Here is a 15,693-nt window from a genome sequence, read left to right as displayed (position 1 = left end):
AGTAGGGTCATAAATTAAACCTTGCGAAAAACGTTGACAGTTTTTCAACGCGATTTTTTATTATATCTAATACAAAATGCAAAATATTATAAAAATATGCTTCAAGATCCAAGAAAAGTTAAAATGATCATGCATTCTTTGCTAAAATCTATCCTATTATGGGAGACGTGGGAGTGGGTTGAAGTTAAATTTATCCCAAATTTTAGCCTTCATTATTGACAGAAGTATAAGAACACCAAATTGAATCTCCTTAACATTTTTTTGTTGTGCAATTACTAGAGTAATATTTTTAATTTATTTTGAGCCTTGTATTATTTCAAAATTTACTCTGCATTTTGCAAAAATAGCTTAAAATTTTATAATTGTATTAAGAATATCATAATTTGATAAATACTTTTATGCGATTTTCAATATCCATGTGAAGTTTCAATGTTTTTAGCTGAATAAACTTTTAAATTTTAGAGTGAATTTTAGTAAATTATATAATTTTAAACTGCCTATTGTGAAAATTGTTTTCTGTTTTCTAGAATCTTCTTGGTCCTCCAATCAAGAAATTTTGAATTTTTCATCTCATCTACGCGCTGATTTTTAAATTTAAAGCTAAGGACACAAGCATAAGAGAGTAGCAAATTAAAATAAAAATCGTGAGTTATTAACCTAAAAAACAATACCTTGTGATTCTCATAATCTTATAATGGGCAATTAGTTGCCCTTTGATTGATAGAAAATATAAATTTGTTTGCAGTTTTGAATCGCTGCTGAAAATATTTTTATTTATTATTTTATTACTTAATTCTAAAACATTTTCAATGCATGTGATAAATTTACTATTCATATTCAAACATTTCCTCTGACGCGAGTATATGAAAAATTGTTTTATTTTGCCACTGCCAATCATCGCACCGGAAGAAGTGGTCGAATGCACGCCGCGAATGCTCTGGACGTTTGCTAGCGAATGTTTCACCAATATATCAAATTAGTTCCCAAAATTTCCAGGGGCATTAGATCTTTTCAAAATGAATTTAATCATTATTGAAAATAATTTAAATAACTTAATAATATTATATGCATAAATTTAATTATTAATTTACTAATGAAAATAGTTGTATAAATAATCTTATTGAATTGTTTAAATGAAGTTAAAAAACTACACTGAGATTAACCGCTTTTCGTGAGGTTATTTTTAAAAACGAAAAAAAATATGTCATGAATTTTTGTGTTGCAAATACTTAAAAAAAAATACATCCACTGTTACAACATGTAGCGTGAGTTTTAAAAGGCCTGGCTGATTACGGAGCGCAAACACGAGTGGCAAGTTTTGCGCCGCCGGATCTGCGGGGCGAAAACTCATTATCTCGCTCGCCACGCAGATCAACCCGCAAAATGCATTTAGCCCTAGTTTTCTCTGTGTAAAGCTTATCGTTTTTGTTGCAGGCCGGCCGACGCGAGTTCAAAGACTGCTGCGGTCAGTGTGTTGCTGCTGTGCTGGTGAGTAATAATATTTTCAGCCAAAGTAATTTATGCAAACGCCTCTGCAGCTCGCTCGATTTCCAAACAGCTCGAGTTGAGGCCGCATTACAATCCTTCACTCAAGTCGACCTACACACAAACTGATTATAATTTCAAATGATTCCGTCATTAGTTCTGAGTGGGAAACACGACGCATGTTCCATTGCAAGTGGAAACAAAATAGATTTTCTAAGGAGCAATGTTTAGATTGCATTTCACTATAGTTTTAAGAGTACTTTCTCGACATTCATGATTTGCTTATGCAAGTTTTTATCACCTAGAAGTATTTTTTATCATCAATCATGAAAGTTTCTTTTTTTAGTATGCTTCTTACTTAGGAATAGAAGCATTACGGATTATTAGTCTATAAAAGTGAGAGTGGTGAAGAAAAAAGTGATTATTTAATCATATTATGTTGGAAAAGTTTATATATTTGACATTAAAAAGTTATAACCTTATATTTGTATTTATATAATTAACAATTTTCGACTTTTCTTGTTAATCAGAAAGTTTTTTCTGAATCATTTAATTAAATCTGATTGTCTTTAATGAAAAAACTTACCATAATTTGAAAAGTTTAAGAGTAAAAATATAAATACGCAAAGGTTTGTATTTTCAACTAATGAATATTTAATATTTTAATATGTCAAGTTAATATAAATTTATATTCTTTACTAGTTTAATTTATCGGTTCATTGCTATACTTGCAGTTGCTGACTTAGTGAGAGTAACTGCTGATTTTAATTAAAATAAACTTTATCACTATTTTTGCTACTTTTTAAAGAGACAAGTGGAGACAGGGAGCATTAAAAAGGATATAATTTTTTTTCCAAAGTAATCAACACAAAAGAGTTCCTGATATATTAATTTCTAAAAATGAAATTACAATCCTTTTTTACAATTATAAATCTTCTATTTAATTAATCGTTTAATATTTTATAATTATGCTTTAAATATTTTACCAATCTTTTCATTTTAATCCTTGAAAATAAAAAGCTGTAAAAGAAACCGCATAGAAGAAAAAACTTTCAGAACAAATCGCTTATTTTTCTAACGGAAAAACTATTGTAAATCTAGTGCTCCATTATGATCTTTTTCCGTTATTAAATTTTACTGTAGAAAAAATTAATGTATAAAAAAATGGACATTTTTCAAGATATATCGTCTCTTTTTTATTTTGCAAAATGAACATTCGCTGCAGAGCAATAAAAATTCTTCATTCTCGGTAATTTTTCGAATTAAAATCCCATTACCGCGTCGTGTTAGGTGGAGATATTTGCGGCGCATTAATCAGATGATGCATGTGAGTTTAATATATCTGGCGCTGCATTTAACGAGCTCGGCTGACTTGGTTTGCGCTGCACCAACAATTTAACTCACACGGCCACGTCAACCGCACATAAATCACGCCACACATTAATTGGAGTAGTAATAATCGGACAAACTGCAAGACCCACTTTCATTCAAGAAGGGAAACAGGATTTTTTTCCAATTTGGCCAAAATAAAAACAAAAAAGTCTTCAGCTGCAAAGCGGCTTTATTTGGCGAATAAACAAAAGGACCTGCGGAGAATAATGAGCGGCATTAAGAACAAGAAGCTTTTGTCCGCCCCGAAATGAAGAAAACTGCGCGTTTATTTATCCCCAGATCGAAAAGAGTTTTTTTTCCTGCCAAGAAACAAAGCATAGGTCGCTCTGATTTTTCCACCAATCTGCCCGCTTGTACTTTTCTGTCAGTTGCAAAAGAACAAGAGAGGAAAATCCCCTTTCGTGTTACAACAGAGAATTTCGGCGCCGCCGTCGCCGCCGCCGCAAAAAAGGTGCAGCCGTTCTTTATCCTCTCGCTCGGTCCGCCGTGTCGACAAGTAAGGCTGCTTTTTTCCAAATAAATGCGGACGTTTTCCCCGCCGACTTCAAAGCGGGCCGGAAAAATTGAAGTGGGCGCTCGGCGGATTGCACTGCAAATCTCCCGGCCAAGACGTTCTTCTTCTTCTGTTGAAAAATGAATGCAAATCTGCGGCTCTTGATTTCGGCCTCACGCGATATCGATCCGGCCAAATGGAGTTCTCTCTGTTCAGTAATGAATGCGCCGCGCTGTCTGCCTCTCTGTGAAATTTCGGCTGCGTGCGTAATGTGATTATTCCGCCACTTCTGTTCTAGCCCAAATGAGCAATTATCCTCGCAGTTGTTACACCACCATTGTAATGTTTACGTCAAGCTTTTGACCTTGTTAATCTTCTTTTGCATATCTCTAGCCTTAATAAAAGACGAAATATAATTTGGTGTAAGAAAAATTACAAATAATTTTTGCTCTTCATTTTGAGCTACGAGGAGAATTTGAGACTTTTGCAACTATAACAGATATTTATGAAAATTGGGAAATAAATATTTTAAAATACTTTAAAAATAAATGAGTTCAAGACAATTCTTTTGGCCAAGTTCGTAAATGGATTGGAAATAAATTTTCAAATAACTTAAATTCAGATTTTCCAAAGTGACGATACTTTTTCTAGTCAGCTTTTGATCCCCAAGATGTAAAAGTATCCAAAAAAAAAAATAAAAAAATACTTATGCCTCTTCTCATCTTCTGGTGCTTTATTAACCTCTCAGATAATCATTTTATTGAATAGCCTGTTAAACCATTAAAAACTTTTGTTAATTCTGAGGTTCAGAAATCGTCAGAAGAGTTACAAGTTTTTGTTGCCTAATTTGGATTCTTTGCAATCTTGCGAATCAAAAGCTGAAAAGAAAATTGCGCTTTTGGAAATCAAAAGATGATTGCAGAGTTTCTGGGCATGAGCATTTTCATCTGCTCAACTAGTGTTGCTCATGAGCATGCTCACTTTTTTTGGGTGCTCAACTTTGTCTGCTCAATGCTCATGCTCAATATACCCTTGCTCAACGCTGCTCATAAGCAAAATTTGCTCAAACCTTGCTCATGAGCAGCTCATGCTCAGGTTCCCTGGATGATTGAAAAACTTGGATTTTGTTTACCAATTTTTGATCTTCAGACTTCACTTTGGCGCCCTTTAAAGAAGCGAAGGGTTTTCACAGTCAATTGTTCAACTCTGAGAATCTGAATCATTTTCAATTGATTGTTGCATTTCAATTTAATTGTTTCCAATTACATGTAATTTTATTTACTTATCATTTACGGAATACACAGAGATCTCCTAGCATTTATGCTGCCTCTGGTTCCGCATCGCATAACTGTCGAGCAGGTTGCATAACCAAAATAAAATGTTCGGGAACGCGGAAAGGCTCTCCCCGGTGGAATCTTCATATTGTTGAATTCCCGGAAGCTCTCGTCATCAATCTCAGTGAAAGCTTTCATTTCACTTATACCTAAATTCAGCCTTCCGTTCTAGATGAATAGCGATGCAAATTCTCAATCAATGATCGTACGCTTCATTGATAATTGAACCAAATTTCTGTGAAAATTTTCAAAATTAACCATTTCTTATCAATTTCGTCAGTCTTTTTAAGAAATATTCATTTTTTAATTAAAAAGATAAAAAAAAATCAATTTTATGAGAGCTCTTTAAAAATGGGACATTTAAAACAACTATTTTTATGATAATTATAAAAAGAAGAAAATTAAAATATTTTAAATTTTTATTTAAGATATTTATACCGATTTTTATGCAATTTTTAATTTCATTTAGAATTTATTTAATAAATAATCTATTCCATTGTTAATAAATTCGTCAGTCCTTTTAGGAAATTTGTTTTCACATTCTTGTAAGACATCGTTTGCTTTTCAAGAGACAGAACCGTGTTCTATTAATTAATCAAAACAATCTGGATTTCGGCCACTCCTATTTTAGGCCTCGTGGGAAATAAGGCGTTCTGTCCATCCCGACTCCGTCGTCTCACCTTGGGCCAAAGTGACGCCCGCCCGCCCGGCCCTCACGTCTTTCCTTTTCCCGGAGGACCTGCTGTTTAATTAAGGCGGCGACGGGCCCACCTTGCCTCGGTGCATAAATTATCGGTGCCGCCCACCGCTGGACAGGGTGACACTTTCTCTCTTGCGGCTAACGAAGTGAGCAAGCACCGCAGCAGTCATTAATTGGCACTAAATCAGCCGTCGTCCGAAGGGAGAGAATAGCCCAAGGCCGATTTGCATGTGCGCGAGACTGACTTGTAAACTCGCTCAAATACGGTTCAGGGGTGCCTTAGGGGTGCATTTTGCACACTTATTGATCTCCGACACCATTGAAGACGTTTTTCAACACACAAATTGTTATAATGCATTTGAATAATTATTTTTATCAATTATTTGATTTAAATCGATTCAATTAATAATTTTTTATTTTAACCACAAAACATTGCGTTTTAACACTAATGATCGGCAAATATTATTCATATCAATACTAACAATTGTCAATTATAATTAAGAACGAGTTTAATATTGGTTCACACCAAAATATTTACTTTATTAATGCATTAAATTTATTTAAAAATCAATATTCAAGTTTATTAAAAAATAAAAATTAAAAGGATTTCACCGAAATGTTATCATTATCTTTGTTTTGTTTTAAATTTTGAGAAAAGATTCCGATTATTCATCATTTAACACAATTAAATTGTTCATGTTCCCTGTAAAATGCATAAAAATCATTAATTTTATTTTAATTGTAGGTTAAATTTTTCTGAGCTTATTTGTTATTGCCTAATTACATTTAATTGGCTGTAAAATTGCTGACATGGCACATTACGGAATGCAACTGGGTAAACAGTGGCTAAGGCAGTTGCTTTGAATGGGCTTCTCGGTTCAACAATCACAAAAACTCTCGGGGGTGCCGCCGAGAGCCGAGGGCTAGGATTACTTTGCGCGAGAGGGAAGTAATAATGGCACTCGCATGCCGAAAAGCCAAAAAGCAGAAGCAGGCCCCGATCGTGATGCACCGGCGCCCGACAGGATATTTCCGGCTCGGCCAACTCCTCCTGAGAGAGCTGTCAAGAGTGATCTGGGAAAGGCGTGTCTGCAGCAAACACGTGCGCCTCTCCATGCCAGAGAACACTGTTTTGATGAAAAAGAGACAACTGGTCCGCTGAGGGAAATGCATCGTCAAACTGCATACAGGGCTAGGCCCACTCAAGACCTAATAATGATTTTTTTTTTTTATTATTAGTTGTTGTCTAAAATTGAGTGGGAAAAAAAATTGAAAAAACTGAAAGATAAAAACTAACATTTTAAATTTTAAGTTCAATTTTCAAACTTAATTTTTAATGAAACTATTTCATTGATAATTTTTTGGTCGTGTTTTTGCATTATGGTTTTGTTTTGAATTTTGAACAAAAATTTAATTTCGCAAACTTCACTTTTAACACATTTCAGACCACGCTGCGGCGGTTGATTAAACAGGGGTGCAAAATAAACAATTTCTCTCACTCTTTTTTCCTCTTCCACCCTCAATAAACCGGGAGCGAATTTTTCCCCAATTGGTTCCGCGGCCTTTGCGGTCGCAAACTCGAACGATCGCGTTTAGCGCGGTTTGAAATAATGTGGCATCCTGTGTCGGAGCTGCCGACCGACATTATGTTTGGATTTAATTAATTATTGCCGACATGCACCCGTCTCATTTCATCATCGCGAATTCTAGCAAAATTCAAACATCAAAGGAATTTCATTTAAGCTGATAAATTATGCAATGCATGCTCTGCTCAGACCACATAATTTGCATTTTGCATTGTAACATAAGTTCAGAATTTTACCAGTCTGCCGCAATAAACAGGAATTTTTGCTGAAATAAGGGCCAACATTAAATCCTTAAGGACATTATAAATTTAAATTATCTACATCTAAAATTATCCAAAAAGCTGATTTTTTTAAATTTTTTTTATTTTCTTTGTACGTAATGTTTCGAACAATTTTATGATACATATTTTTAACTGAAAATTAACATAGAAATTTGGGGAATGAATGTATATAAATTACTTGGAACTTCCCGTTCATGCAATTGCAATTTAATGATAATATTCCTGTAAATGGTCCAAACTTTCTAAATTTTAAAATTAACACCATTATTTTAATATGGCACTGTAACAAAAACCCCGCTTAATCAATATTCATTTCTGCAAATAACAGATAAAAATTCAAGAGAATAAATTAATGCGAGGTCAAAAGGTGATAAGAGGAGCGTCCACTCGATTTACAGCCACTTTTATTTCAATCAATATAGTCTTGCCGCGTCTCTTTCGTCGTGGGACGTCGACTAAAAATGTTTTTTATTCGTTCGGCTGATGATTTATTGGAAGAGACGTTCGTTTCCCTTTGGTCGTCGTGGCCGCAAAGTGTTTCGACCGATCCGCATGCACCCCCTGTTGGCCTTTACTTTTTATTCAAACTATTTCGCCAACAGATGAAAATGCGCCGTCTAGGCTTTTAGCGGTCGTGCGGGATTTGATCGTCCCGCAGGCGGAATTCCGAACCCTATTGGCCGGATTTATAGCTTTTTCATCCGAGAGCCAATTTTTGATTTGCTTCCTGCCGCAAAAAGTTTTCTCGCGTTATTCCATTTCGCCTGAGCCCCAACGGAAAAGCCGGCCATGGAGAGATCAAGTATTTTTATCAAGCATATTTTTGGTATTTTTCCCTATATTTAAATTGCATAAAATTGTAATTCAAAGTTTTAATTAATATTACATATCTGGACAAATAAAAAATACATAATTTCACCACTTCTTTTAGTCAAAATTAGATTCAATGGTTTTAAATTAAAAGAGGTTCAAACTCATAATTCATTTTGGAAAATTTTTAAATTGAACGAAAACAAAAATTATAATAGGAGCAAATACAAGCATTTTTATTTAATAATTAAACGAACTTCAAAAGTAAGTTTAAAAACGTAAAACTTTCATTCAATAAATTAAACTCTTTCCCTGACTGAGTTCAAATCATAAATTCCCTTAAAAAATTCCCCCATAAAATGTGCGCATCATTTTATTTCCATTATATTCTAAGCTGACAGGAATATAGTTTTGCACATTATCAAGCGCTTCAGATTTCTCCCTGCCAAAGCGATATTTTGCATCTGCTGTTGTTTTCTTCCGGTCGCACACATGACTCGTTATTTTCTTTGTTTATTGAGTGGCGCGTATTGCAAATAAAAGCGCGCCCGTTCCCGCCCCGGGGCGGCGCGCTCAGCTGCTGCGAAATGTTCCATTAGGCACCCTTGGGAACGAGCTGCATATTTTGAAAACATGCCAAAGTCTTTCGCATTCCCGCTCCATGACAAAGCAGATTCTGCAAAACAAACACTGGATATAAACGGGGAGATGTTTCAACGATTCGCTTTTGATACTAACAAAAAGTATCCCTTCAAACAAATACTCGGAAAGTATTTTGTTTCATAAAATAAATCGCCAGTAAATGAAGATTTAAATGTGATATTGCGAAGGAATTGAAAATAGATAGATTTATTGAGATATTGAAAGTTTTACAAGATTTAATTGAGTTGTGACAACTCTCGCGTTTTTTCGACCTGCCATCATCCCTTAGTTTTTATGTTGCAGGCTGTCAAAAACTTTTCGCAACGCTCTGCACAAAGTCTGCAGTGGACAGTTTTCAACTGAAACAATCTATGACGGGGGTTGAAGGGTTCACTCAAGGGACATTTGAAAATCTGCTCATTATTCTCAGATTGAATAATTTTGTGAAAACGAATCTTCGCGAAATTCTAAAAATAAGCGAGAGAAAAGTATGGTTATTCAAAAATGGTAGATGAATCAAGATGTGTGTAAATTTTTTGAAACAATTGAAATGTATATTATGTAACAATGTGGAGCAATATTATTATTGTTTTGTTTATTTGTCCCAAGTCCAAATTGTTACATCAATAACAATAATATTAATAAAAATAATTATAATGATATTCATAAAAAATATAAATACTAGAATATTTCTTCCCTCTCAAAAATAATTCAAATAATTAAAAATAAATAAATAAGTTGTGTGCATATTTATAGGAACGAATTTTGACAGTGAATATTTCCATATCATTCCACTCGAAAAGCCGCACCTGCGTTCGTCTCCGAAATTTTGATTCTCCTTTTGTCACACAAAACGAAAAGCATTCGCTTGGACAGTCGCGGACAAAAAAAACGTGCTAATCCTCAGAAGGAAAGAGCGTCTCAGGTTGGCAGCGACGGAAACACAAATCTCTCTCTCCGTCTGTTTCTCTGCAGGCTGCACAAACTTCGCAGAAATATCCTTGGCAACTTAGCCGACTCCGATGCTGATAATTTAATAAAAAGTTGCAGCAGACGAGAAAAATGAGAAACGCAGCAACGATATGCAAAACAACTAATGACACGTAAAGGGGAACTTTGCCCTCCTGGCGAGTAGCCTTCCCGCATTAATAATAATGTTACATAAAAATGCTTAAGTGCATTTTTTGCTTGTTTACCGAGATAGAAACTTTTTAATGCCATAACTCTTTTATTTCCTGTTGTTATTTTGCATAAATTATGAACTTGTTGGAAAGAAGATGAATTAAATGAATGTATTTTTTTAAGCTTTTCATTTAGAAAATATATGAATTAACTTTATTTTAAGAGTTTTCAATTTTTGTTTGCATGGCATTAATCATGCAAATGTTCTAAATGAAATAAAAAAAAGATTTATTTCTCTATTTCACAATGAGGTTTCCTTATTTTTTCCAAGAACAATTTCACTTTCCAATTAACATGTAATTCTGATCCTTTTCCTTATTATTTCCTCATTTGAAGGGGAGGGTAGAAAAAGTTGGAGGGTTTTAATATTTAATGCTGCACTTAAGGAAAAAAGGTTATTTTAATAATTCAGGATCTCCTCTTTCTTTAATTAACATGGTGTATCCTCTTAAAACTTAAAAAGAAAAACTCGAATAACAAACAGCGAATTTAATTTTCCTTCCTCGTACTTGGGCGTGCCCAGGGAGTATCTGTGCACTTTTTCCTTTGCAAGGCAAATATTAGACAGAAAGCCGTCGCTCACTTCAATCTCGCGGGACATATATGCGCGAGCGAGAAAATAATCGCGTGTTTGAAGAAGTTCAAATAAAATGAGAGAAGCAAAAAGCTTCACGCTCCAGATAACGCGACGCGGCGAGTGCTTGACGAGAATGTGTCGCGCAATGTTTGAAATATATATTTATTCTGGCTGCCTGAATTTCCTCTCACACGCGTTGATTTCCCTGTTGCATTTGCCGAAACCGCAGCGTTATATTTATTTTCCGCTCCACTTTCCACTTAAAAGTGCCCGAAATTTGCATGAATCTAATTCATTTCCTTCTTTGCCCGCCTGCGCAGGAATGCAAATTTCCTTATCTGGAAAATTGCACAATAAATCTTGCGAGAATTAAATTTTAAAAATTCAACGCCGCTTCCGAATTGGGCGAGAATTATTGTTTCGCTTGATTAAAACATCCTGTCGCCAGCAATTTTTCTCACGATTCTGCTCGTTTGGAATTCCGACCGCGGCGAATATTTTCGCGCAATGCACATGCAGGGTGTGCTGGGAATAAATTTCTCACGCCTCACGTGCAGGACGAGTGTGATAAGTTCCAGCCAAGAATACTATTTTACAAACTGATGGCAATAATATATAATTTGCTAAAGAAGTGAAGCAATTGCTGAGCAGATAAATAGTAAAAACTGTCTGAAAATGAAGGCAGGAAAATAATAAATTAAAACAACTATTTAATTGCAGCAGTTTATTTAGTATCTGAATAAAATTTAAAACTCTTATTAACTGAAAATATGCCAAGGAAATAAAATTCTGAACATGAATTGCAGTATTTATATTTGTGTAAAGTTAAAATATAGATGAAAAATTTCCCAGATCTATAAGGAAAAATTATCTGTAAAGACTTCCCCAAGCGAAAGTGAAAAGTTAGTAATATATTAATGTGCTAATCGCTCAATATTCATTATTTACTTTTAAGGTGTTTAAGAAGATCCGATGGACGCTATAAATTACGCATTGAATTATGTAGAAGGGAGGATCAATTGTTGTGAAGATAATATAAATTAAATACTTTGATGCAACCTTTTAAAATATTAAAAATGTATAAAATTATTACACTCGTCAACGTCATATTTTAAAATTAAAATAATTAGGCTTTTGCATTTTTATTGGGTAATTATTATTATTATTATTTATTCTTCTCGGTGAATACAAAAATTTTTAATCTGGGGAAAAAAGAGAAGAAAATGGAACAAACGAATAGAAAATTCTACAGAAGCAAAACGGATTAAGTTGTAATGCGATTTTGTATTATAGTGAAAGTCACTCAAGACAAATGTATAAAAACAATTTTCCGTCGCAATACAGACAGCAGACAAATCTCATCACTCCAATCGCAGTGTGGTAAAGGAAGGAAATTTCATTTATGGCCACATCTCGTGCAATGTCTTCTTTGTGAGTAACGACAGAGCCTTTTGGCCGGCGGCCAGATGGTTTTACCGACAGCACAAGCAAGCACGCCCAAATAGGATTGGGGTTTCCACCGAAATGCTTTGGCAGCTCGCGCAATTAATCATAAAAAAACATTTCCTTGTTCTTACCGTGCTAAAAAAGAGGCAACAATTTTAAATTTTGCATCTCACAGACCTTTTTGCCTGTTGGAAAAAATAAACGAGATACTTTATATTTGCTCGAGGAAAACACACAAACGTTCATTATATATTCACGGCCCACTTTTTTGCGGTATCGCTCGCTGCCTCACGCTCAGTATTAATTTCCAGGCAAAAAAGTATGTGTGTAGCGGTGGCTCCAGTGTGATCCGCTTTTTTGCTAACAACTTCTGCGAGGTGCTTGTTAGCAAAATTTCCTGCTATGTAACTAAAAATAAGAAACCAAAGGGGAAAATAACACGTGTTGAGACCGCACCTTAAATACATGGCTTTTGGGAAATTTCAAAAAGATTAAATTCATAATTTTTATTTCTATAATTTGTGATATTTATTTTGTGCGTGAACTTTTCAAAACTATTCAACCTACGTTAATTTCTGTTAGTTTTTATATTTTTTTTTCAGGATATTTTAATTGGATTTTCACTAAATAAATAAAGAAGTTTGGAATAGCACAGCTATAATTTTGAATGTTCATTAAAATAAATGCCCATAAATCAATTATAATAAACAGATTGAACTAAAAGAGTGTTTCTTCCCACATTTGTTGCTTTAAACCTGGATTCAGAAATTTTGAATTATTTTGAATTTATTTGTAAAGAAAATGGGCCATGGAATTGATGTTTTCATTTGTGGAATTTATTTTAAAATTTGGCTAAAATTTATTCCTGACATTGATGGTTTTTCTCAAAAATTATCTTGCACTCAACAAAAAACGAAGTGCACGCCAGTTTCAATAACACAACGTACCCTTCTCCAGAAGAGTGTAACACTGCGTGGGCGAGAGGGTGCTCATCGCTGCAGATTTACGGGCTGGGGAAATTATTTCCCGCGGTGGAAAATTAGTCTCTCTCACAGCACCGGTGCAAAGTGGAATGTTTATGCAAAAGCGGGCGGGCGGGCGGGCGGTCCATTAGTCACGAAACGGGCTGACAGCTGGCAAAACACAAACCTGAAAGGGCGAGAGACTGGCCAAGATTTATTTCGCGGCTCTTTTATGTCCTTCTCGATATGTATGTTTCATTGATCAGAGCTCGGCGGCCATTTGCGGCGAATTTCGCCACAGATCCCTTTTGTCTGGCGGAAAAAGCCTCTTTGCGCGCCGTGTGCAATTTGTCAATTTCAAATTGACTCTTTTCCTCTGGAAAGCTTATACTTTTATTTATTGCACGGTCTTTTACTTGCTGATTCGCCGCTTTACAAATGTCGTTTTTAGGGAAAATTTACTTCTAAAAGCAAAATTATTCCTTTATCCACAAACAATTTAATTCAATGAACTCAAATTGAACATTGATTAAAAATTTATGTTTAAAAAAAAAATTTTAAAATATTAGAATTGCAACTACTAAAAATTTTATTTGATTTAAATTGCTTACTATTTAAGATTTAACTGATTTAAACAGACAAAATATTTTATTAATATAGACATAAAATGCAAAAATTGATTTTGCTGAAATTTTTTTTTCTTGAATTTGAAATCCTAAAATAAAGTTCAAAGCTTGTATGGGTGAAATTTCTATATCATTCATGAATTTTGTCATAAATTGAATTAAATATTCACCAGCGTTTTTATCTTTTGAACTCGTCAAACCTCATTTGCTGGTGATTATCAAATTTTGCAACAAGTTTTGATTTTGTGAATTTCCATATAGCTTTTCAAGAGCCCATAGATCGTTGTTATTGAATAAATTTCCATTTTATAACCGCGACTTCGCTGAATTGGAATCATCGATGAACTTGACGATGTTTTGATTTGCACAAATTTAATTTCCGCTCGTCTTTGGCCTCTGTGATTTCTCTGCTGTTTTCATTGAATTTCAACTTTGTTTCCAATACAATTCTTCCAATTTGGGAACTCAAATCGAAACATTGCTGGTTTTTTCTTTGCTAGTGACAAATCTAATTAAATGGAAATTGCTTTTCCGAAATTCGAATCGCCCAGAGGCTTTTGTTCTTTGATATTAATAAACGACAGCGCACCAGCTCAAATGAATAATTATTCCGGCAATTCCTTGTTTTGCGTTGCAAATGCGCGGTGGCGCTAAGTTCTCTTTCTCTTCTCGGGCTCATTAATTTTGGTGTGTAATTCTCGGCGCTACTTTGTTGTTCGTAAATCATTAACTGGAGAGAGTCGAAAGTCTCTGTGAAGTTTCGCCGGCGCAAAGGAAATTACTAATTTGGTCCATTACTTTCCATAAATGGAGTAAGTGACTGCGTGGATTTTGCGAAAACCTGAAAGACGGAGCATTAAGTCGCTTTCCTAGAACGAGCTTTTATGCTCCTCCATCTTTTGCAACAAAACTTTCATTATACGCGAGGCAGGCTCCGTGTTATCAAGAGATTTCCTTTTCTTCATTTTCAACGTGGTTTTCAGTTTCATGTAAATAAAAATAATTCAATTTCTCAAAATTAACAAAGGAATTTATTCTTCACTAAAGCTTGGATTAAAAAGTTGATCAATGTAAACTAATTTGAAGCATCCAAAATCTAAATTTTAATTTCACTGTTTTCACCGAAACTTCACTTCTTTTTATTTATTTGTTCTTCTCTTTTGATATTATAAATTTTTTATATTAAATTAAAATTATGAAATAAAAATTCTAAATAAAGATAATTTTCCTACTTTTTACGAAATTACCAAAGCATCGACTTCAAAGGTATGTTTAATGGGCGCGTGTTTTATAAAATAAACAAGTTCTCTCACTCTTTTTTCCTCTTCCACCCTCAATAAACCGGGAGCGAATTTTTCCCCAATTGGTTCCGCGGCCTTTGCGGTCGCAAACTCGAACGATCGCGTTTAGCGCGGTTTGAAATAATGTGGCATCCTGTGTCGGAGCTGCCGACCGACATTATGTTTGGATTTAATTAATTATTGCCGACATGCACCCGTCTCATTTCATCATCGTGAATTCTAGCAAAATTCAAACATCAAAGGAATTTCATTTAAGCTGATAAATTATGCAATGCATGCTCTGCTCAGACCACACATTTGCATTTTGCATTGTAACATAAGTTATGAATTTTACCAGTCTGCAGCAGTAATTTTCTCGTGAAAAGGAATATAATTATGCTGAAATATTGGCCAGCATTAAAATATAATGTACATTATAAATTTAAATTAATGAGCACGTCTAAATTATCTACAATGATTCTGTTTTTCAAACAAAGTAAATGTTTTTTACAAGCAAAAAGTAGCTCTTGACTGCACTTTTGTATATTAGTTCTAGAAAAACTGTTTTCTGAAGTTAAAGATTAATCTTGAGGCAATTTTTTTAGAGTTTGCTAATGGAATAAGAAAATAAACAGTTTTTGTCGCTCTAGGTCGCAGCAATCTAATATAAAAGTCGAGATTCACGTCCCCGGGGACTGGAAGCTCAAAGTTTTTTATGACCTTGCTCAAGCTAAACAAATTCGTTTTCCCACCACAAGTTGAAATGAAACTCAAACAAAGAGAGGAAATCACATTCCCGATTACATAGACGAGTGTCTTTATAATTATTTCCGTCGCATCATTTTCTGAAAATGTTTGGCACTTTTTTATTTCTTAAAGACGCATTAGATTCAAGAG

General features: G+C 34.4%; 1 protein-coding gene across 1 annotated transcript in view; it reads left to right on the top strand.

The window, feature by feature from the left end:
• The window catches only part of LOC132195673 (probable metabotropic glutamate receptor mgl-1), a 131,342-nt gene that overhangs the window by 28,378 nt on the left and 87,271 nt on the right, over positions 1 to 15,693 (top strand). Inside the window, exon 2 of the mRNA XM_059617833.1 lies at positions 1,435 to 1,488. The gene's annotated coding sequence lies outside the window, so the exon portion shown is untranslated. The remainder of the gene's footprint in view (positions 1 to 1,434; positions 1,489 to 15,693) is intronic.

Source organism: Neocloeon triangulifer, unplaced genomic scaffold, assembly GCF_031216515.1.
Source record: "Neocloeon triangulifer isolate White Clay Creek 2 clone unplaced genomic scaffold, ASM3121651v1 ptg000010l, whole genome shotgun sequence".
Lineage (NCBI taxonomy): Eukaryota > Metazoa > Arthropoda > Insecta > Ephemeroptera > Baetidae > Neocloeon > Neocloeon triangulifer.
The sequence above is the reverse complement of the archived record's forward strand: the minus strand, read 5'-3'. Positions and strand labels throughout refer to the sequence as shown.